Raw genomic sequence first — 24,079 nt, forward strand, 5'->3', positions numbered from 1 at the left:
AGTCTCCTGACCTCACTACTTTATCTGAAGGTCAGATCTTTCTCTAAAACTCTCAGCTGTCCTTAAAAAAAGGTTTAATGCTATATTATTTATTCACTTATTTTAATTTGTTCTTTTTAGGTATACATGACAGTAGAGTATATTTTGACATAATATACATGCATGGAGTACATCTTAAGATTCATTCTTGTGGTTGTACATGACATGGAGTTTCACTGGTTGTGTATTCATGTATGAACATAGAAAATTATGACCAATTTATTCTACTGTCTTCCCTATTCCTATTCCCACTCCTTTCCCTTCATTCTCCTTTGTCTAACCCACTGAACTGTTATTCTCTTATTGTGTGTTAAAATTTATATATCAGAGAGAACATTCAACTTCAGTTTCTTAGGAATTGGCTTATTTCTCTTAAGCATGATAATCTCTAGCAAATTTAATAAAGTCTCCCGGGCATATCTCTGGCTCTGGGGACCACCTTAGTAACAGAAGAAACTATACTTTGCAGGTGCTATTGGGCACCTAGATGTCTCTAGCTCCACTAATGCTTGAAAACAGCGGCAGAAAAACTTGAGATGGAAGGCCTTATCAAGAGTTTCTGTCTATGTTAATGAATGTCAAATGGCATTTCTTAGAACATATTATATGGTTCAGTTTTTTGGGCATAGTCTTGATGCACAATCATTCTGTCCTCTTTTAGCATCTTATTCAACCATGTCATGAGCCAAATGTGAAACCTTAACCCCAGTAGAGCCACAGCCAACTAATGGCAAAGCTGAGACTAGAACTCACAGACTGGGGTTTTTTCCTTTGCACCTTTTTTTTTCCTTTGTATGACTGAAAGAGAAAGTGACTGTACTTCCAGGGATCCAGGTTTGGGGGAGGCCAGGTGGCTGGGCCTTGGCACTGGCTGGAAGGTGCCAGCAGTCAAGGCTGCTGGTGAGTCCTTGGTCTATGCTGTTTTCTGTCAGGAGGGCTTTTCTCTTGGGTTGGTTTGCAAGGACTCTAAGATCGGGGATGAAACTTGAACAAAGAAAAAGGAGACGGAAAGGGATTCTAGGGAACTGCTCCTCAGTGCCCTCTGCTCTTCAACTCCAGTCTGTAAGGTGGCAGAGGCCAGGGCACAGATGCAGTTTACCCCAGCTTCCTTGCTGTAAATTAAGACAATGTGGCCAGAGAAAACTCTCTCACAATTTTCTCTGATTCTTAAAGAAAAATGGTTAATAAAAACCTATGTTTAAGAGACGAGATGGGACATGGCCTGTTCCACTTTCCTTACCTTGACCCTAGAAGGTGCCAACTCAAACACCACCTTTTTCATTTGTTTCTTAATCTATAGATACAGCTGTGTTGTGGGGAATGGTGGGGGGATTCAAGTAGATCTTACAGCTTCAGGGGCCGGAAGGGACCAGGCCAGTAATCCATGCTCAGGACCCTCTGGCTCTTCCCCCACTCCAGCTACTCCTTATCAAAGTCAAGGGCAGGACAATGAAGTTTGCCAAGGCTGCCCCTGCAGCTTGGTAGGGGCCTGTGGGGGCATTCCTCTACCCAGTTCCAGTGTCTGTTTTACCATCAGCCCCTCGTCCACCCCTATTCCCACCCCTCTCCTTTCAGCTGGGCCATGTACCCCTTTGTGAGGAAGAAGATACTCCCACTTAGGGCCACAGGCAGTAGAGTCTGCCTACTGAGAGGCTGTTGGGACAGAGGCTCTGTCCTGTGCCTTATCAGCCCTGAGGAGAGAATGTTTGGCTGGAAGAATGGAATTTAATTGCCATTGTCTTTGATTTTGTGATATTTCTGCTTGGGGGGGTGAAACCCCCCTTCCCACTCTTTAGCATGTGTGCCAACTCTCCCCTGTCATGGGTGTTACCCTTCGACACTCCAGCTCAGGGAGTGCTGACGTCCTCCTGTGAAGAGATTCCTGTGTGATAGAACCTAAGAAATGTAGCCTGGAAGTGACCCCTGTGACGATGACATTTTGCATTTTCTTTTATGTATTATCAGAAATCTAACCCACATGCCAAGCATGAGGATAAAAATGAGTTCATAATTAGGGAAGAGCTTTGAAAAAATGGCATGTATTATTTAATCACCAGAAATTCAATAATATCAATGGCAGCAGATGACATTTATTGCAACCTGACATGTGGTAATTGTTTTACATATGTAGTCAATTTTGTTATAACATACTAGTTCCTAAAAACAACACTGTTTGAAATCATGCAACCACAGAACTTATAGAAAAAATGGGGATAGATGCATAACACTCAAAAATTTTATAAGTGGCACATAAACATAAAACATACTTAATAAAAATGCTAAAAATTTTATACATATTTATGATTAAAAAACATAAATATTATAATACAAAGACATTTGAGCTTGAAAAAGTCTTGAAGTTTGCTTGTGGAAATGGGTGTTAAAAGGGTTGCCATTTATGAATTATATGAAGAACTGGAGGGGATATATTTCTGAAATTGGATGTGTGCCATGCAGCTCAGTTTAACTAGGTTCAGTTTTCTACTTCCAGACATTCCTCATGGGTTAATTATAAAATCAAAAGTACACTTTGCATTATACTCCAGTCATTCCCTATTGTATCAATTGTGTTAGCATCAATTCCTATTTTTGTTTTTATTTTTTTGTGGCATTAAAGATTAAACCCAGGGGATCTTTACCACTGAACCACAATCCCAGGCCTTTTTATTTTGAGGCAGGTCTCACTATGTTGACTAGGCTGGCCTCAAACTTGAGATTCTCCTGCCTCAGCCTCCTGAATAGAGGTATAGGATTAGATGTATGCATCATCACGCTCAGGGAAACCCCTTCTTAAAACTGACTCTATTCTGACTGACTCTATTCTCATTTAGTCATCCAAACAACCCATTGAGATGTGTTATTATTTCCATTTAATGTAAGGGCTCAGAATCAGTTCAGTTGGGTCCCAAATTTACCTGGCTAAGGTCAACATGAAGGTAAGTTCCAGAGTGTTGAGAGTTCTGGATGCATAGAATGCTCCAGTTAAAGTGCATCCCAGTTTTCTCGTGTTTCCCTGCCCAGCTGGCAGTCCCTGTCTTGGAACCCATGTCTGTACCCTTCTGGGCAGCACTCATGTTAAGCAGCACCTCTCTGAGCCTGTGGTTTAAGGCTTCCTATTTCTCAGCATTTTAGATTCCTGCTGTTCTGTCACCATAGCTGCAAGTGAAGCATCGTCTTTCACACAAATACCCCAGATCTGTCTGTACCTCATGGTTTGGCTGTTTCCTGGGTTCAGCCTTTCTTTCCAGAAGCTGAGATGTCACTTACGGCTGGAGGATTGTGAGGACTAAACACTTCCTGCCTGTGTGGAAAAGTGATGTAGGGGCATGGATGCCATTCAGCTGGGCCAATGACTGTCTGTCCAAATCTTCAGACCTTTTTAATACTCTGAAAGCTCACTTGCTACTCTAGGTGTCTGTGTTCAGATGTTCTCTCCCACCAGGTAGGCACTCCTCTAGGACGAGGGCTCAGTCTTAAGACTCTGAAACCTGTTCACCGACCTCAGGGTCCAACAACTTGCAGCAATCACTGGACATCTTGGATGTGTGTGTGTATGTGTGTGTGCTTGTGGGGGTGGTGTGGAGAGGCAATTATTCTACCTACTACACAGGGGAAGGCTTTACTGAGGAGTATGGTCAGGCTGTGCTCAGGTTTCCCCTGAACCTTAGTTTTTGAGTGCCTACTGGGTCCAAAGATGCTACTGACCCGCTGAGCACTGATGAGCTTTTCTCTGCCTTCTGGGCTTCTCATTCCAATAATGACTTCACAGTCTAATTCTGTAATGTTGCACTATCAGTTATTAATATAATCCCATTTCATTCAGGCCCAGTCTTGTTTGTTAAATGTCACATTCAATTCAGAGCTGTCCCCACCAATCCTTTGGTGTAGGCTGGCCTGGTAGGACCAATCTTTTGCTTTGGGACTCAGGCTCCTCTGAGTTCCCTTTTTGACTCGGTCTTACCCTTAAGCCCAGTTTTAGCTGAGACTCCTGCTAAATCAGTTTGAGAATTCCCTACCCTAGATATCCAAATCAGGTAACCGTTCTTCACTCTTGACACCTAACCAGGTTCCTCTTAGTAATTTTCCACCTTAGAATTACCCTGAAAATTGGTTATAAATCCTCACTTGTCCCTGTCACGTTTAAGGTTGGGTTTAATCTCTCACTGCTGTCTCAACAGTTTTGAATAAAGTCTTCCTTGCCTGTTTAACTCTGGTGCCATTTTTCTTTCCTGAGTGGCTGGAAAAAAACAATCTCTGTCTCCTCTGCACTTCCACATTAGAGAGGAGAGGGGCAAAAGAGACCTCTCATTTTGGGACTGTCCCTGGAAAAGTTCCAGGTTATTATGAGTACTCTGAGAAGCAGACACCAAGAAAGGAATGACACATTTATTTAGGGAAAAGGCCAATGAGAGAGTGAGGAAGGAGCTGAGGAAGGTGGAAAGCTGTCTCCTGTGAGGAAGGTCTAATCTTGAGTGAAGGAGAGATGGAGGATGGATGGAAGACTGGGCTGAGGTGTCTGAGTTCTAAGATAAGTTCAGCAAGGTCACTGGGGTGTCCTCTAGCCAGGGTTCTCCAACTGAGGATTCCCAAATATTTCTAAATGGAGCCTAAAATAACTACTTCTGATACACTCAGTCATTGGGTAGGAGCAGCAGGAAGCCTGGCTTTGGTGGAGTTCTAATCCAAATCCAAGGCCCCAGAACTGGCAGGCTGATGTTATACGTCCTGGTCTGAGTCTGAAGCCCTGAGAACCAGGAGTGCTGTTTGAGAGCAAGAAAAGATGGGTGTTTATGCAGTTTTAGCAGAGACAGCAAACTGCCCTTCCTTCCCCTTTTGTTCCTTCCAGGCCTTCAACAGATTGCTGATGCCCACTTGCATTGGTGAAGGTGATTATTACTCAGTTTACTGATTCAAATGCCAGCCTTTCCTGGGAGCATACCTCATAGACACACCTAGAGATAATGCTTGCCCAGCTCTTTGGACACTCCTTAGTTAAGTTGATACATAAAACTATCAAACAAGTAAGATTCAATCCCTTCTTCATAGAGCCAGTCCTCCTCTTATGTTGCCTGGGGAATGAGGGGGAAGTATGGCTAGAGGAGGTGGGCATTGGGGACATGCCTTTGGGATACATATTTTGAATCTTGTGAGTGGAGTCTCTGTCTGCTTCTTGATCATCATGTGAGTGACTTCCCTCTACCACACTTTCCCCCCTTGATGTCCTGCCTCACCTTGAGCCCCAAGGAATGGAGTTGTCTATAGACTTGAGACCTCTGAAACCCTGAGCCCTCAAATAAACTGTTCCTCCCCTAAAGTTGTTTTTCCCCTACTACAGAATCCTATTAATTAAACATAAAAAGGGCATATAGGAAACTTTATGCTCATAAACTTTATGCTCATAAACTTTATGCTTATAACCTAAAAAATATCTGACAGTTTGATGAACATGGGGACATTAGTGGTGCTAAAGTAATACTGATGGTATAGCCTCCTACTGATTACTGTTTTTCCCAATGACTTTGTCTTTTCAGTACTGGTGATTGAGCCCAGGGACACTCTACCACTGAACTATATTCCCAGCCCCTCCACCTATTTTACATTTTGTAAAATTTAGAGACAAGGTCTTGCTAAGTTGCCCAGGCTGGCCTTGAACTTGTGATTCTCCTGCCTCATACGGAGTCACTGGGATTATAGGCATGCAACACTGTGCCCTGCTGCCCTGGTATCTTCAATAGTTGCATGGATGTATGAGAGGCTATTTAACCCGTTTCATCCAGTCTTTTGTAATGGCAAGCAGTACTACAAAGAGCTTTCCCCTCAATAATGTCTTTATTCACACAGGCAAGTATATCCATAAGGTAAATGCCTAGAAGTGGAACTATTATGACAGAGAACACGTGTCCTTCAAATATTTTCAGGTTTTTGACAACTTGTCCTTCAAACTAGATGTGTTAATTTATCCCTCTATAACAATGTATGAAATTCCTTATTTCTTTACCCTCAATGAACTTTAAAATTCTGGTCTGATAGGTGATATAAAGTATTCCATTGTAGTTTTAATTTACACTTTTCAAAACTTATGGGGACAGTTGAATATCTTTTTTGTATTTAAAGGATATTTGCATTTCTTTTCCTGTGGAATTGATAATGCTTTGTCATTTTCTGTTGAGTTGTTAGTCTTCTTCTTACTGGTTTGATTTTTAATTTTAGGGAATTATCTTTTTGTTTAATTTTGTTGAGACTGTTTTTTTCAGTTAACAATATTGAGGTCTTTTGGATTTTTAAATTCTGTGTAACTGTTTTAAAAATGTATATAGCCAAATTGATTAGTTATATCAGGAAGGAAGATGTTCAGCTACAGGAAATAAATAACACAGCTCACTATGTATTTTTTAAAATTAATTAATTTATTCTAATTTTTTATACACGACAACAGAATTCACTTCAATTCATAGTGCACCTATGGAGCACAATTTTTCATTTCTCTGGTTGTACACAAAGTAGAGTCACACCATTTGTGTCTTCACACATGTACCTAGGATAATGATGTCCATCTCATTCCACCATCTTTCCTACCTCCATATTCCCCTCCCTTCTCCTCCCTCCCTTTTCCTCTATCCAAAGTTCCTCCATTTGTTTCATGCTCCCCCCATCAATCCCCATTATGGATCAGCATCCACTTATCAGAGAAAACATTTGGCCTTTGTTTTTTGGGGGGAATGACTTACTTCACTTAGTGTGATAGTTTCCAACTCCATCCATTTACTTGCAACTACCTCGATTTTATTCTCTTTTAATGCTAAATAATATTCCATTGTGTATATATACCAGTTTCTTTATCCATTTATCTATTGAATGGCATCTAGATGGGTTCCACAATTTAGCTAAATGAATTGTGCTGCTATAAACAACGATGTGGCTGTGTCACTGTAGTATGCTGTTTTTAAGTCCTTGGGTATAAACTGAGGAGTGGGATAGCTGGGTCAAATGGTGGTTCCATTCCCACTTTCCCAAGGAATCTCCATACTGCTTTCCAGATTGGTTGTACCATATTGCAGTCCCACCAGTAATGTATGAGTGTGCCTTTCCCCCACAATCCTCGCCAACATTTACTGTTGCTTGTATTCTTAATAACTGCCATTCTGATTAGATTGAGATGAAATCTTAGAGTAATTTTGATTTTCATTTCTCTAATTGCTAGAGATGTTGAACAATTTTCATGTTTGTTGATAGATTGAATATCATCTTCTGAGAAGTGTCTGTTCAGTTCCTTAGCCCATTTATTGATTGGGTTATTTGCTTTTTTGATATTAAGGTTTTTGAGTTCTTTATATATCCTGGAGATTAGTGCTCTATCTGATGTGTGTGTGGTAAAAATTTGCTCTCATTCTGTAGGCTCTCTTGTTGCATTATTGATTGTTTCTTTTGATGAAAGAAGGTTTTCACTTTGAATTCATGTCATTTATTGATTCTTGATTTTATTTCTTGTGCTATCAGAGTCTTGCTCTATAGAGCCTAATATGACATGATGAAGATTTGGGCCTACATTTTCTTCTATTAGGCACAGAGTGTCTGGTCTAATTCTTGATCCACTTTAAGTTTTGTGCAAAGTGAGAGATAGGGGCTTAATTTCATTTTGCTGCATATTGATTTCCAGTTTTCCCAGCACCATTTGTTGAAGGGGCTATTTTTTCTCCAATGTATATTTTTGACACCTTTGCCTAGTATGAGATAACTGTATTTATGTTGGTTTGTCTATGCATCCTCTATTCTGTACCATTGTTCTACCATGATGTTTTTGTTACTATTGCTCTGTAGAATAGTTTAAGGTCTGGTATAGTGATGCCACCAGCTTCACTCTTCTTGCTAAGGATTGCTTTGGCTATTCTGGGTCTCTTATTTTTCCAGATGAATTTCATGATTGCCTTTTCTATTTCTATGAGGAATGTCATTGGGATTTTGACTGGCATTGTGTTATATCTGTATAGTGCTTTTGGTAGTATGGTCATTTTGACAATATCAGTTCTGTCTATCCAAGAACAAGGAAGATCTTTTCATCTGCTAAGGTCTTCTTTAATTTCTTTCTTTAGCATTCTGTAGTTTTCATTGTAGAGGACTTTCACCTCTTTTGTTAAGAGATTCTAAGTATGTTTTTAAAATTTTTTTTTGAGTTTTACAAGACCTTCAAAGAAGAACTAATACAAAACTCCTCAAATTATTCCATGAAATAGAAAAAGACAGAATACTTTCAATCTCATTCTTATGAGGCCAATATCACCCTGATTCCAAAACCAGGCAAAGACACATAAAAAAAGGAAACTTCAGACCAATATCTCCAATGAACATAGATGCAAAAATTCTCAATAAAATTCTGGCAAATTGAATACAAAAACATATTTAAAAGATAGTGCACCACGATCAAGAGGGGTTCATCTCAGGGATTTAAGGTTGGTTCAACATATGGAAATCAATAAACATAATTCATCATATTAATATACTTAAAGAATCATATGATCATCTCAATAGATGCAGAAAAAGCATTTGATGAAATACAGCACCCCCTCATGTTTAACATACTCTAAAAACTAAGGATAATAGGAACATATTTCAACATTGTAAAAGCTATCTATTCTAAGCCCCAGGCCAACATCATTCTAAATGGAGAAAAATTGAAAGCATTCCATCTAAAAACTGGAACAAGACAGGGATGCCCTCTTTCCCTACTTTTATTTAACACAATCCTTGAAACTCTAGCCAGAGCAATTAGACAAGAATTAAAGGCATATGGATATGAAAAGAAGAACTCAATCTATCACTGTTTGTCGATGACATGATTCTATACTTAAAGGATCTGAAAAATTCCATCAGAAAACTTCGAGAACTAATAAATGAATTCAGAAAAACTGCTGGATATAAAATCAACACCCATAAATCAAAAACATTTCTGTACTTCAGTGACAAAAATCTCCCAAAGAGAAGCTAGGGAAACTACCCCATTTACAATAGCCTTATTATGTTTTTTTTTAACCAATGGGAGAATATTTGTTTCAAGCGACATGCAGAGAAGAATTTATTCTTCTTCAGAAAACTGTATTGTCCAGAGCACACCTTTCTAGGTTAACCAATTCTGATTATATGGGAGCTTCTATTCTTTTTCTTTTTAAAATAAGTTTTAGATAACTGATAATAAAGCAAAATAGTTCTAGTCTATTCATATGCAAGTGAATTATGTAGCAGAAAAGACAGCTCTCCCTCACTGTTACACACTTTGCCTCTGTTTATACATTCTGTTAATAAGTGTATCTGTTCTTTGGATTATAACACCTTGTCAATTTCCTCATTGGTGCATTAAATAAAACGTTTAATACCTGTTCATTTTTATTTGAACAAGAGCCATAACTTTATCTTCTTTCTAAATTGTTTTTGTGCAAATGTGAAGCCTGGAGGTAAGGCAGTCTGGGGGCTCAGTGATGCCACCAGAGAACCAGGCTCTCTGCATTTTCCCACTTCACTGTCCTTAGCATCCACTCTTTGTCAACCCCATGTGGTCACTAGGTGGCTGCTGCCTCTCCAGTCCTTGGGTCTGTGTTCCACATATGGAAGGGCAAAGAATAAAGAGATTGGAGCTATATCAGGGAAGAAAACTTTCGCAGAAATCCATTTCTGTATATGTCTTATTAGTTAAAACTGTATCATATGGCTACCCCTGAGTGCAAGGGAATTTCGAAAGAAATTGGGCACACAGTTCACACTCTTCTAACATCAAAATCAAGACTTTTTAATAAGGAAAGAGAGGAAAGTAGATTAGGGAGGGAACAAGCAGTATGCCCTAAATCAATTGTTTTTAGCGGCTTCATGATTTAGTGGCTAATCTAATTTGTCATTAAGATTATAAAATCTTCTTTTACTCCCTCTCTATGCGTCTGTCTTAAACATTCATGGTTTCATTAAAGAAGTTAAATCTTTGTTTCATTTGGAATTAGGTATGCAGAAAGAAGTGAGGTGAAGATTCATTTTTTTGTTGTTGTTGTTCTAGATGGCCATCCAGTTTTCCCAGCACTAGTTGGTGAAAATATCAATGTTTTCTTGTTGAGCAGAAATGCCATCTTTGTCTTGCATACATATCTGTGCTCACTTGCCTTATTCTATGTTAGTACCAATTATTTAACTTACTGTAAACTTGGTAATATTTTAAAAATCCCTGGTAGGGCTGAACTCCCCTCCTCCCTAGATCTCTGATTTTGCAGATTTCCCCTTGATTTTTTATACCATTATTAAAATAAATTAATCATAGTTGAATAATTTAGATACCAGTAGGTTTAAAATAAAAATTATTCACCTGGGTTCACTTTTTCCTATTCCCAGTTTTGCTCTCTAGGGGCAATCTCTCCTGAACCTTTTTTTTTTTTCCTATTTATTTTTGCAATATTGTTTGATAATGTGATTATACTGCTGTTCATTGGTTGATTAATTTTAGTTATCTATTTTCTCCCTCCTAGGAAGTCAGGAAATTAGTTGTTTTAACTCTCCTCCCTTTCATCATCTTCCCCAAATCAATATTTTTAGTTATTAGGGCAATGAAGGTATACCAGTCATTATAATGATATATTGTTCATCATGAAGTTAAGTAGAATTCTATTTTCTTTCTTGTACTGCTGTTCATTTTCCTTAGAGTGAATAATCACTTCAATTGTTCCTGGCCAATTTCTCATGCACATAATTTCAGTTTGAGGCTCTATTTTCCCTGGCACTGAGCCCTCTGGGGGAAACCTATGAATTCCTTGTTCTTCACTTGGCTCCTTGTTTTTTTTCCCCCAGAGGCGATCCCCTAGAGCCTTCTTAAGAAGAATGGGAGACAAGTGTGTTAAGTTCTTTCCCATCTGAAAATATGTTTATTCTGCTTTTACTCTATCTAGATTGCTAGTTTGGTTGAAAATTGTTGAAAATATTTATTTTTTACAAAACTATATAAGTATTGCTCCACTGTTCTAGCATCTGGAATAACCATTCGGATTCTTGACTTTTGTAGTTGATCATGTTTTTTTCATGTTTTTTTTTTCCCCCTAAAGGTACTTAGGATCTGATTATACAGTTGATCTGAAATTTCTTAATGATAAGTTTTGGCATCAATTAAAAATGTTTTCATTGTTTTGGATCTTTCCATTTGTGCCTTTGGGGTTAGGGAAAATTTGTCATTTCTTTGATTTTACATAAACTTAAGTAAATTTATAATTTTATGTAAACTTAAGAACAGCCTTTCTAATTCCCCCAAAATTTTTTTATGGAATTCTCATGGGGGCCACATTAAAATTTTAATTTAAGGAAAGTGGACATTTTTATGATATTGAGCCTTCCTGTGTAAACACAGGTTATATCTGTATATTATTTGAAGTTAAAAAATACTCCAGTAGCTTATAGATAAAAATGATTTCTTAGTAGATTTATTCCTAGGTTTTTTTGTTTTTGTTTTTGTTTTTTTGCCTCTGTAATACATGAGACCCTTTTTATCCTGGTTGTATTTTCTACCTGATTCTTTTAATACAAAAATGCTATTAATTTTAGTATGTTGATTTTGCACTTGGCCAAATCATTCTATTCCCTATTATAATTTTCAATTGACTCTATGTTTCAAATAATACAATCATATCATCTACATTTAAAAAAAAAAATTCCTGCCTTCCTCCAATGAATGGGAACTTATCCTCCAAAATCTTTTAAGTCGTTGATGCTAACCTATGTGAACGCTTTCCTTTTCTTTCTTCCTGTATACTCTTTCACATTTCATATATAAATATCTTTTTTTCCAGACAACTTACTGAATTCTCTATGTTTTAATGCTTCTTGAATTCCAGGTATAAATTGTTTCACTTGCAATGGTATTTTGTCCTCCACATCCTGCCCACTAATTCCCCCATTTTAAATTCTCCGCCCCCTTTGAGGTCTTGTATCTTGCCCTTCTCTTCAAAACATTAATTAATGCCCATGAGCACAGGAGTAATTTGTTTCTGTCTTAACTTGAATAGGAATGATTCTTACGTATTGCACAGTGCAAGATTCGCTATGGTTCTCTGCGTCTTTACCAAATTATTTTAATTCCTACTTCATTGAAAATTTCATTTTTGTTTTTAAAATCAGTAATCCATGTTGCATTCCATCATATGACTGTTCGTCTAATGACCCATAGACCATTGACATTATGTATTGTTCTTGTACTCCTGGAATTAAGCTCCTATTGTTTTATTTAGAATCTTTGTATCAAATGCTTTTACAGATGAGAACGAGGAGCAGGGCAGTAGCCTGATGATCATTCATGGGAAAGAATGACTTGATTTTTAAAATTTTAGAATTTAACTATAAATTTAATAGTTAATATGTAGTTGTTACTTTAGGTATGGGTGCTTGCCTTGCATGCACAAGTCCCTGGGTTCAATTCCCAGCACCACCAACAAAACAAAACAAAAGGCAAAGAATGACTTAATTTTAAGGAAGAGTGACGGTTCAGGATTTTCTCTCCCCAGCAGGCGGGCGGAGACGGTTGACAGAGTCCTGTTTCCTTCTGAAACTGGGGAACACCACCAAGGTTAGAACAGCGGGATTTTTGTTTTGCTTCTAAGAAGCTCTCCATTCTGACCCACCGCCACTGGGTGGTGTGCGCAACCTGCGGAAGCAGAGCACCAGGACCAGTGGCGGGGCGCAAGGGTAATTTGAGAGCAGACCTCTCCCTGCTTTTCATTGGCTGGTCCTTCAGCAGGCCCGCCCTACCCATCTCCTCATTGGCTATCGGTCCAGGGTTGTTGAGTGCCTCCCCGCCCCCTCGGGAGTACGTGCTAGGGGTGTAGCTGTAGACCCGGAGACCAACCACAGCCGGGCTCCATAGCTCTTTTGGGGTCCAGGTCGGCTGCTTCAGTAACTTACTAGAGGAGGTTGAGAAAGTTCCAGGGACAAAGCTGGAACTGGGCCGGGAAGGAGGAGTCAGCACACCGCCTCCTGTAGAACACATACGGAAAAGGGGTCGCAGATCCTTGGATGTCGTGCAGCGGACCAAGCCTGAGGCTGGGGTAGAGTCCTGCGTGGGGACAGAAGACCACTGTGGGCAGCCCCTACCTTTCTGTACCAGATTAGACGGGCTGGAGTCAGCCCCAGCCAGGAGCTCCCAGCGAGAGCAGAGACCTTCTAAGGTTTCTTAAGTGCTCACTGTTGGAGACCCAACCCCACGTAATGTCAAACATGGATGGAACTGGAGGACATCAAGCTAAGCCAAATAAACAATTCAGAAAGACAAGGATCGTATATTTTCTCTCATATGTGGAAAAGAGAAAAGCGCAGCAGTGGGGGCGGGGATTGGATCTCCTGAAAATAGAAGAGACACCTTAGAGTACAGGATAAGGATTAGGGGAAGGGTGAGGAGAGGGAAATGGCGGGGATGGGAGCTGCAGGGGAATGAAATAGACCAAACTGCTATTCAAACTATTATCATGTATCATTATGTTAATAATATATTAATAAAATACTTAAAAAAATCAAGCACATTAAATGGCAGCTACACTCCAGAGTAAACATTATTGATTGGTGATGCTCTAGAAGATTTGAGTTATTGACAAACTGCCTTACTAATTTTTGTACCCATAGAAAATGTCAGTGACACGGGGCCTGTCTGGGGAAACAGGAAGATAAAATTTATGGACGGTTCTCCCTTCAACAACAAAATTTCCAATCATTGTAGGGAGTGTGGTCAGCAGATCGCCCAGCCATCAGCTCTGTCAGGGTTTGCTTTAGCTTCAGAAAGCCTCCTTTCCCAAAGCCATACCTTTCCCAAGGTAGCTCAAGCTGACTGAGCGAGGCAGGTGTGTAAAGACTGCCCATTTTGGCCTATATGGAATAACTCTGATGGTCACTATTCACTCCAGATCTCCATGTTAATTTGATTCCTTTGAAAATTCATGTGTTGAAACTCAATGGCCAATGTGATAGTATTAAGAGGTGATTAGGCTTTGAGAGTTCCTCCTTTTAATGGTGTCAAGGCCCTTATAAGTGAGGCGTCAGGTTTTCAGCTCTCTTGCCCTTCCACCTTTTGCCACGTGAGGGCGCAGCATTCCCCCGTTCTGAAAGATGCAGCAACAAGGCACTATCCTGGAAACAGAAATCCAGCCCTTACTAGACAGCCCTTTATTTAGGATTTCCCAGTATCCAAAATGGTGAGAAATAAACTCTATTTTAATAAATTACACAGTCTTAGGCATTCTGTTATAGCTGCACAAAATGGACTAAGAAAGTTGGCCAAGGCTCCTTTATGCTTGCCTGCAATTTCTCTTGATGGAATGTTCTATGTCTGTTAAGTGCATTTAGTCTAAAATGTAACTCAGATTCAGTGCTTATATTAATATTCTGTCTAGGTGTTGAAAGGGAGGCATTGAGGTCCCACAATGTCATAGCATTGAGATCTATCCTTGCACATCAATTAGATGTTGGGTGCACAGTCATTCACAATTGTCTTGCTGAATTAATCCTTTTATCATCGTGTAATGACTTTGTCTGTTTTTACAGTTTTTTACCTAAATCCTATTTTGACTAACATATCCATGTTCTCTTTCAGTTTCCATCTGCCTGGAATATCTTTTATTATTATTTTTAAATCCCTATGTTTCCGTCTGTGTATTTCCTTAACAGTAAAGTGAGTTTCTTGTAGACGACATATGGTTGGATCTTCACCCTCCCCGTATCTATTTAGCCATTCTATATCTTTTGATGTCAAAATTTTACATTTATTTTTGTAATTTGTATCTCTTAATAAATAATTCTAGTTGTGATTTTGTCTTTTTTTCTTTTGGTTGGCAGTCCTAGGCCCTGCACATACTACTAGGCAGGCAAGTGCTCTACCACTAAGCTATGTTCCCAGTCTGGGATTTTGTCTTTTAACTCTCCTGATATGATTTAAATTGTTTTACACACACCACTCATACAATAATAGGAGATGCTTTTTTTTTCCATAATTTTAAGCAGTCCTTTATCATTGGACATAAAAATTTCCAATTTCTTCATACTATAAACAATTTTGATGAGCTCTGTTATTTTCTTTTTATTAATTATTATATTTCATTTGTACAAATTTATGGGTTATAGTGTGATAATATTTTACATTCTATAAATATTATATAGATTATAATGATCAAATAAAGGTGGTTAAGGTTTTTGTTAATTATTATTTCATTCATATAAATTCATGTACAAATGAAATAATAATTAATAAAAATATCTCCTTAAGCATTAAATTTTTTAATTAACATGTAATAATTGTATAGATTTATGGGATACAGTGTGATATTTCAATATATGTATGCTATCTGTATTGATCAAGTCATAGCAATTAATGTTTCCATCTCTTTATTACTCTGCGTTTTGAAGCTTTGAGCTCCTCAGTTTTAAGGAATTCTGAGTATGACTATGTATTACTCAATCCATTGAGGTTCTCACTTTCATGTTTTTGTTATTAATTAGCAACCTTTGATTCAGCTTAAGGATTTTCCTTTGGCAGTTCCTATAAAGCGGTCTAATGGTGATGAACTCCCTTAGCTTTTGTTTGTCTGGGGAGGTTTTTATTTCTTCTTCATTTCTGAGGGACCACTTTGATGGGTAAAATGTTCCTGGTTAGCAGGCTTTTTTTCTTTGGCACATTCTCCCCTGGCCTGCAGGGTTTCTGCTGAGAAATCTGTTGGAAGCTGTATTGAGGGTTCCCTTGAGTGTGATATGTTTTGTGTCTCTTGATGCTTTTAGTATTCTTTCTTTGTCTTTGATTTTCGACAATTTGAGGGTATGTCTTTGTGAACTCCTCTTTGATTTGAATTTGATTGGTGGAGATCTCTGGGTTTCCTGTCCCTGGACATTGGCATCTCTTTCCAGATTTGGGAGGTTTTCATCCATTATTTTTTTAAAATTTTATTAGGTATTATTTTAGTTACACAAATTTATGGGGGACACTGTGGTACTTGGATATGTGTATAGAGTGTGTAATGATCAAAGCAGGGTAGTAAACACTTTCACGAATAAGAAAGAGAGGAGCCCAAAGGCTCCAAACACAAAGTAATGATAAGGAGTATAAATGATAATTACCCTGATTTGATTAGTACCTATTATGTACATGTATCAAAATACTACACTGAATCCCATTACTTCTTTTATTTATTCAAATCACTATTTAAGTTTTCATATTCTTTTTTAAACTTTTTATTTATATATGACAGTGGAATGCATTACAATTCTTATTACACATATAGAGCACAATTTTTCATATCTCTGGTTGTATACAAAGTATTTTCACACCAACTCATGTCTTCATACACGTACTTTAGATAATAATGACCATCACATTCCACCATCATTTCTAACCCCATGCCCCCTCCCTTTCCCTCCTATCTAGAGTTTATCTATTCTTCCCATGCTCCCTCTCCCTGTCCCACTATGAATCAGCCTCCTTATATGAGAGAAAAAAATTGGCATTTGGTTATTTGGGATTGAGTAACTTCACTTAGCATTATCTTCTCTAACTCCATCCATTTACCTTCAAATGTCATAATTTTATTCTCTTTTATTGCTGAGTATTATTCCATTGTGTATATATGCCACATTTTTAATCCAATTTTTTATTGAAGGGCATCTAGGTAGATTCCACAGTTTAGCTATTGTGAATTATGTTGCTATAAACATTGATGTGGCTGTGTCCCTGTAGTATTCTGTTTTTATGTTCTTTCGGTATACACTGAGGAGTGGGATAGCTGGTTCAAGTGGTGGTTCCATTCCCAGATTTCCAAGGAATCTCCTTACTGCTTTCCATATTGGCTGCACCAATTTGCAGTCCTACCAGCAATGTATGAGTATATCTTTTTCCCCACATCCTCACCAACACTTATTGTTTTTTGTATTCATAACAGCTGCCATTCTGACTGGAGTGCGATGAAATCTTAGAGTAGTTTTGATTTGCATTTCTCTAATTGCTAGAGGTGATGAACTTTTTTTATATATTTGTTGATTGATTGAATATCATCATCTGAGAAGGGTCTGTTCAGGTCCTTGGCCCATTTATTGATTGGGTTATTTGTTGTTGTTGGTGTTTTTTTGTGTATGTGTTTAACTTTTTGAGTTATTTATAAACCCTAGAAATTAGTGCTCTATCTGATGTGTGAGGGGTAAAGATTTGCTCCCAAGATGTAGGCTCTCTATTCACCTCATGGATTGTTTCTTTTGCTGAGAGGAAATGATGTATGTGGAAACACTCTGAATGTTAAAGACTTATTGTCAATTGGAGGGACTATCATGGGGATGTCTGAGGGAGTCCTCTTCTTGACCAATTCCTCAAATTTCTGGTATTTTTCCAGCCCTTTTCAGTATTTCCTCTTCATCCTGGGCTTGCTTTTGCCCCTCTTTCAGACAGAAGCAGCCTCAGCCCATACTGTGATTGCAGAGAAGGGCCCAGGATGTTGAGCTGGTGATTTATTTGGGTCAGGTGCTGAAGTACAACTGCACAGGAGAAAGGAGTGTGGGAAATCTGAGCTTTCTGTACAAAGGGGTGTGAGTTGTCCAGGTCAGGAACGAGGACATGACAGAGAGTCAGAAAAACATGAGGTTATTACCCAGAGGACTTGAGGTAGCAGAAAGCAAAGGGTTCTGGGGAAGAAGTGAATTTCCCATCAGAGAGAACACACAGACAGGCAGCAGGAGCCTGTGGGCTGAGAGATTGTTTCAGAGCTGATTAGTACTTTTAGGGCAAGGAAGTGATGATTGGGGTCTCTTTATATAATAAGGTATCAAATTATGCAGTAACGATGTGGTGATCTTTTGTCATTTGAGTGGAAACTAGAGTAAGCCCTGCTAGAGACTGTATCCTGAATCCTTTTTGTTACTCATATACTTCTCCTGTGGTTTTTTATCATTATTTCATGCAGTGGGCAACTGCAGCTTTGAGCTGAGGATCTGCCCAACATCACAGTGTGATTTGATGGCAGAGAGGAGTGGTGACTAGGAGTTCCATGCTGTGCATTTGCCTTGTGTTAACCCACCACCTGGAGGAAGGAGAAAACCTGGAAACTTGTGACCAGCAAAAAGAAGGCTGCTTGACACTTAGAAAAAAGTAAAGAATTGTAGCTGGGTGTGCTGGTGCATGATTATAATCCTGGCTACTCTGGGACAGGAGGTTGCAAATTTGAGGCCAGCTTTAGCAACTTTGTGAGACCCTCTCTCAAAAATAAAAAGGATTGAGGATGTATCTCTGTGATAGAGAGCCCCTGAGCTCAATCCCCAGTATTGGAAAAATCAACAATGACAAAACACACAAACAAACAAAAGAATTACAACAGAAGGGACTGGAGTATAGCTCACCAAGTGCAATGCCTTGAATTCAATCTCCAGGACCTCAAACAACCAAAACCAAAACCAAAATTAAAAGACAACAACAACAACAACAAAAATTTGCAAATTAAAGAGGGAACTTTCACTCCCCACAGTGACCTAAGTCTTGGGCACCCTCAGCTGACATGTCTGTTTCTGCCATGGAGAAAGGTCTTCTACCTCCTTAGACTCCAGTAGAAACTACTTTCTTCCAGTCAGATTCTCTGGGACATCTGCCTGACAGAAGGGAAAGTCAGGGGCAGATGACAAGATCCGGAAAGCCAAAGAACCTTCAGAAGAACAGAGGCCTCTGCTTTCTAGTGCTTAATGCAAGAGTCTCCTGCACTTTACTGAGTGCCGGGATCACTTGTGATGATTTAAAGCAAAATACTAATCCCCTGTCCTTTTCCCATAAAGTACTGGTTCTATTCTGAGAACCAAGTCCATTTTTACCAAGCACCTGGCAATTCTAATCCCTTGCTTAGGAAGCTGCTCTGAGTCTGAAAGAGTGAGTAGTTTCTGGACCTTGGTGTGCTCAGATGGTCCTTGGAGGCAAACCCTTCTATGATGTGGCTCAGCTGTGAGGGGGAGATTGCAGGGGCAATATGGATAAGGACTCCAGACCCGCAATAGGCTCTGGCACCTCCTCCATTCTGTCCGTTCTACTAGAGCACAACCTCCCTCCCTCACCTGAATAGCCGTTCTTGCAGGTGGTGGGAATTACAGGCAGCAGGGCATGTGGCAGTAATTTGAAAACCATACAGCACTTAAAAGATTTGAAGGCTTGTTATATTACTTGAAACACCAAGAGGTTAGGTTACATAGTATGTGAAAAACAAAACAGAGGCGAGAGGGAGAGAGGGAGGGCTAGAGAAGTGTGGGGAGCCACTCTGAATGATTTGCGTCTTCCGTTTAGGAGCAGAGAGGCTGTGACTGTCACTACATCTCATAGTGACTTGGACATTGCCCTGGTCCTGGAAGTTTGAGGATGTGTCTTCAGACGGAGGCATTGCCCTACAGCCCTTGGGTCGAATGACACTCACATGTCCCTTGTAACTCCGCCCCTTCTTACCTTTTTTGGATAGAATTTTCTAAGAATGAGGGCCCTCCCAATAAAAGCCCACTTCCAACCGTGCTCTCTCTCTCTCTCTCTCTCTCACAGCCTCTGGAGACTTTCCCTCGCTCTCCATTTGGGAAGCTTGAGGCCAAGAGTGGAGGAGCCTTCCTGAAGCTTGTTTAAAGGTAAAGTGTGTGTCTGTGTTTTATTTGGTGTCCCTGGAAATTCATACAAGCGACCTTAAGTTCAGCTGCCCCTGTGGGCTGGGGGGCAGCAGAGACCAAGAAGAGAATGTAAGCCTGAGACCTTACCCACTGCTCTGTGCCGTTCTTGGAGTTCTCTGGTTCAGCTGTCACCACTTTTCTCCTACACAGGCTAAAAAGCACATAAGGGACTCTAATGCATAATTTTCTGAATAGGGCTTAACCACTTATGTTTTTGACCAAAGATGAGGAACAGGAACTTGTTCCCCTGGGTCTCAGTCCCTATCAAATGGGAGACAGAATTTAAGACTCTTTATGCCCTAATTGGTCTGGAGGATCTGAGAACTGAGGCTTGGATCCCAGTTTCATGTAGAATGGGGCTGAACAGGGCCCATTTATCAGTTTTGGAGAGGCCTTGGGGAAGCAATCCCAAGACAGCTTCTTGAGATGAACACAGACAATTGCTCTAATACTGATATTTATAGGCAAAGATCTTGGGCAATGAGTCTAGTTTACAAGAAGTAAACAAATCATTACCATGCATCAGTCCTAAAAGTTGCCCTAGGAGTAAGGATAAATGAAAAATAAAGAAGAATCCATGCATTCTGAAACTAAGCTTTGAACCATTAGAGATCTGGAAAATCTCAGACACTAATCTTGGATCAAGATGATTTCAAATACTAAGTAAAAGCAACTGAAAAAAAAATTGTTTGGAGGAAAACAATGTCCCTTAGACTTCACATTATTTTTCTCAATATTTTTTAAGGATAATATTCAACACATAAACAAAGTAGACATACAAGGAAATAAGATTCTAAAAGCAAGAATCAACACGTGGAAAGCATGTAGGAACTCTGTAATTATCAGACACAGCTGAACAACAATGATGCTAATGTGTTAGGTAATAAAATGAAGCTGGAAAGTTAAGAAAAAAAAATTTAAAAACTGAAACATCATGGGTATTTAGGATAAAGGCCCACTGGTAGCACTTCGGAGGTTAACCTGCATTCCCTATAGTGATGACTTCCTGTAAGGGTACCTTCATGTCCCTTCACATCACCCCCTTCCTATCCTTACCAACATTTATCTTTTATTTCTTTGATAATGGTCATTCCAACAAGTGTGAAGTGATATTTCATTGTAGTGTAATATCTGTTCTTATTAATTTAATATTGGCTACATCCTCTATTGTTTAACAATTGTTATATTGTGTATGTCTGTTATATTTTGATATAGTGTATATTATATAATATATCTACTACATTTTATTTTGAAGGTTATGTATTTGAAACAACTCCACCCTAAACTACCATCAGACCAATGATTTCATCAGCATTATTTTTAGCTAAAGAAAAAAAAAGGTGAGCCAATATGAAGTCAGTTTAGATACCTGTCACCCATTTTAACAGTCACTGTCTCATGGCCAGATTTGCTTGTTTTTATCTACAGTTTCCTCCTCATCCCCTAGCCCTTTAGATTACTTTGAAGCAAATTCTATATATCATATCATTTCACTGGTAAATGTCTAAGTGTATTTATAAAAATAGAAATGATTAAGGGAAGAGTTATATATTTATATATTTCTTAAGGAAATAACCACTAGGCCATTATCTCACTTAAAATTTTAATTTATTTGTATCACCTGACATCTAGTGTGGTTCACATTTCTAACTGCCTTATACTGGTAAAAATAATTCACTGCTTAAGAATTAGAAAATAAAAATAAAGAACAAATGAAACCCCAAATCAAGAGAAGGAAAGAAATATAAAAAAGGGAAATAAAATGAAGAATTAAAAAAATATAAAATATTAATGAAATACTTTTTTAAAAAAGATGAATTTGACAAGATTTAGCCAGGTTACCCAAGGGAAAAATAAAGAAAAAGAATTCAAATAAATAAACAAAGAGATGAATAAGGAGACATTATAATGGATACCAAAAACTATAAAGATCATTAGAAACTTTTATTATGAACAATTATATGAGAACACGTTGAAAAATCTAGAAATGGATAAAATTCTGCATAGCACAGGAAAACAATTAATAGGGTAAAGACGCAGCCTACAGAATGGGAGAAAATCTTTACTAGCTATTCATCTGACAAAGGATTATGACTGTGGTCATATATTTTACCTACCAACATAGTACCCCTATTTTCATTCCCCTATCTCATCTTGAATTTCTGCTCATCTGAGCCTGTGGTCATTTGTTTTTAATGTGCTTCAATGGCATATGTGTATATTCTTGAAAAAAATATTTTGTTGTTTTCATTCTTTATAGCCTTATAAAAATGGTATCAATAATAATCTTTGGGAATTTGCATTTTTAAAATGTAGTATTTTGTTGATAAGATTCAGTCGAATTGTAGTATGTCTCATGAAAAAAGAGATTTCTCTGTTGGTGAGGGGGATTGATCCCAATGACCAAGGTCATCATGTTATTGCTATATGTTGGAGGACAAAGAGGACTGTCTGGTCCTGTGTCTGGGATGCCTCTTGATATTTCCGGGACCAACAAATAAAACAAATGGCAACTCCATAAGAGTTGTCCCTAAATAGTGCTTTGAGGATTTAGATTCCCCCCAAATAGAAGTCACCTCTACAAGTGAAGACTGAGCGGCAGCTGAGTGGTCCTCAGAGATTAGAATGTCAGAGATATGGTCATCCCTCCTCCATGTCCCTACGTCCGGATGATCACTATCATTACTCTGGTCCTATAGGAAGTCACTTCCTGCACTCAATAATCATTGGGCAACCTCAGCATTCTTTTTCCTTCTGTTAATCATTTTCAGAATACACCTTTGTATTCAGTGTTTTGGGTTTAAATGTAACAGATGTGATTTCTGTTTCCTTAACCATCCTAAGTAAACTTCAGTGATGTATCAGCTATCAAGGCTTTTCCAAACTTAGTCAATCCTAGGATTTACATGGAGTAACTTAAATTACTGTGTTAATATTATTTGAGGACAGCATGCTTGACAGAATCAAGGGAGATGGATAAGACAATGACTTGAAAGACAGGGGCAGTAGTTTTTATTTGCAATGGAATCTATACATGTGCACATAGATTCTTATGATTATTGTAGGAAATAAAGAAAGGAAGGTCAACTTCCCTTATCTAACTTAGAGGAATAATGTGAGTTTTATTTCAACAGTTAGGTATTTGGACTTCTCCTAAGAATATATATTTTCTCAGCTCTTCTTCTGTAGAATTCTCTTTGGCACTTAATATTTCTCTATAAAAAATATTTGAAGTATCTTATTGCATTTGACCCTATTGAGGATACCCATTGCAGAAATATTAACCTTGTATATATTATTTAAACATATTATTGAAGGATTCACTTATTCATTTAACACAATTTTATTAAGTAGTTACTATATGTCAATTTTCTAAGCGCTGAAGTAGAGCAGGGAACAAGACAGATCCCCAACCTTCATTCAGGCTGGGAGAGACAGAGAATAGATAAAATTTATGTGTCATTTTCATTGCCTAACCTTGAAAATGCCCTAATAAAATACCTTTATTTATTGCATCCTGTGATCATTCATTTATACGAATGTATAATTAGTTTAAAAGAAGAAAATTGTGATAGTTCTCATCTTTGGTGTTTTAGCGTCCCAGAAGATGTTAAAATGTGAGTACCATCATTTTCAAACATTCATGGACAAATTCTTGGCATCATGAATTAAATATAGAAGATAATAATTTTATATTTTACTCCTCAGTTAAAAAAGTGGATAATAAAACAACCTGTGTATTATTCTAGGATATACTCAAGCCATCTTTTAAGAACATTATTTTATTGGAAAAATGAGATCGATGAGAGATCATTTATATGTCATTAATGTTTTGAGAAAGTTTTCTGATTTTCTCATAAGTAGAACAAAACGTGGATCATAGGGTTTGTGGGTATTCAGTGATGTGCTGGGTTAACTCTGTTTTGGGAATGTTACTTACATAATCAGAATTAATGGCCAGAATTATGGCCTCTCCTTCCCTACACCACTCAAGAGAATACCAGTCAAGTCATTATCAACACTGGTATTTTTTCTTCATTTATTATATGCCACCTAAGATTTTGATCATTGTAGCTTTATTTTGTGTTGGAATGAATTATACCAGCATTGATTTCATTTATTAGATCAGAATCATTATTCCTTTAAACCATGAAAAACCTACATTACCATCATTTTAGTAAAATTTTAGGGAGAACTCTATGATCTTAAAAGACAGTCTATTTTAATCAATATGAAGGAAGCATAAAAAGATATTCCCAAATTCCTCAAAGATTTTAAAGATGGATAAATTATGTCCACTCCAATTATCTGTAATTATTATCTGATTGCATATCAGAGACATTATTTTCATTCACCCATTCTACCTCTGCCAGCGTTTACT

Source organism: Callospermophilus lateralis, chromosome 11 (assembly GCF_048772815.1).
Source record: "Callospermophilus lateralis isolate mCalLat2 chromosome 11, mCalLat2.hap1, whole genome shotgun sequence".
Lineage (NCBI taxonomy): Eukaryota > Metazoa > Chordata > Mammalia > Rodentia > Sciuridae > Callospermophilus > Callospermophilus lateralis.